This window comes from Chrysochloris asiatica, unplaced genomic scaffold, assembly GCF_000296735.1.
Source record: "Chrysochloris asiatica unplaced genomic scaffold, ChrAsi1.0 scaffold00140, whole genome shotgun sequence".
Taxonomy (NCBI): Eukaryota; Metazoa; Chordata; class Mammalia; order Afrosoricida; family Chrysochloridae; genus Chrysochloris; species Chrysochloris asiatica.
The window spans coordinates 8,108,664-8,110,036 of record NW_006408658.1 but is presented as its reverse complement, the minus strand read 5'-3'; the positions used below and the strand labels follow the sequence as shown (position 1 = coordinate 8,110,036).

The window sequence follows — 1,373 nt, the reverse complement described above, 5'->3', positions numbered from 1 at the left end:
CTTTCTTAAGATAAGTTATCAAGTCTGCCCTTTCTTCCTTCTTCTTAATGCCAGCAAAAATCATTTTTGTTCGGAGGACATACTTCTTGGAATTCTCCAAATACTCCATCAGTGTTTCCTCTCCCCAGGTGATGACTTTGTTCTCATTGGCATCCATGTGAAAGAATCCAGCAGCCTGATGAGTCTTCCGCCCAAACAAACCATGCAGATTTGGCCCAGTCTTGTGTTTTCCACAGTGTGGCCCTAGGCACACTTCTGAACAAAAATCTCCTTTCCCTTCCCAACATCACCCATTCTGAATTCACTCTCTAACTGCCTGAAATACAAAGGTAACCACTCAGAAGCCAGATGTCCCGCTCTCTAAGTCCAAGGACACCAGCAAAGTATATTTAAAAGTGGTTTAGGGTACACTTTCCCTTGCCCTCAAAGGACCATTCCTGAACACACCCCTTAATATAATTCACTGGTTGTGATATCATACTCCAAGAACCTCTGAAATCGTCTATAAGCTTTCTTGCCTGCAATAGTTAGTTCCCTCCCTACTTTCCATAGGCATTCCTATGTGATGTATTGCTGCCACATGGGATAAGTACTGGACCACAAGGTTGGTTTGAACTCCAAGGTCAGCAATTCAAACTCACCAGCCCCTCCTCAGAAACCCTATACAGGTTTGTTATAAGTCAGAATAGACTGGACAGCACTTAACAACAACATCTTCAAAATAGGATAATTATCCTGAAGTAACTGCTTGAAACAAGTGTAATAATGTTGTATGCCATCAGGTCATTTCCAATACATGGTGGTGGTTGTGGTGTGCCATGGATAGGATTTCCAAAGATGCAAATATTTATGGGAGCAGAAAGCCTCGTGTTTCTCCCACAGAGCCACTGGTAGTCTTGAACTGCTGACCTTGAGATTAGCAGCCGACTCATAGCCATGATGCTACCAGAGCTCCTTTTCCAATTCATAGCAACCCTATATAGGGTTTCCAAGGGTGGGGTTGAACTGCAACCTTGAAGTTACTAGTCTAGTGCTTATCCATACCAGGGCTCAGTGTAATCATGTTGTTATTCAGTGTGTTTCAGTTAGTTCTAGCTCACAGAAAATCTCTGTAGAGTTTCCAACAGCGCCACACCAGGATTCCAAGTACAATCACATGGTGGTGGTTATGTGCTGAGGAGTTGATTCAGCTCATAGGGTCTCCGAGGCTGTAAGTCTTTCTTGTTGCTGTTAAGTGTAATCAAGTTGGTACCGACTCATAGCAACTTTATGCACAACTGAATGAAACACTGCCCAGTCCTGTGCCAACGTTATAATTGTTCTTATGCTGCTTGAGCCCATTGCTGCTACCAGTGTGCCAATCCATCTTTTTT

The 1,373-nt window shown here is 43.3% G+C and overlaps 1 pseudogene; it reads right to left on the bottom strand.

The window, feature by feature from the left end:
- Position 1: 1 nt before the first annotated feature.
- Positions 2-294, bottom strand: LOC102837251 (annotated as a pseudogene).
- Between the last annotated feature and the right edge of the window lie 1,079 nt (positions 295-1,373).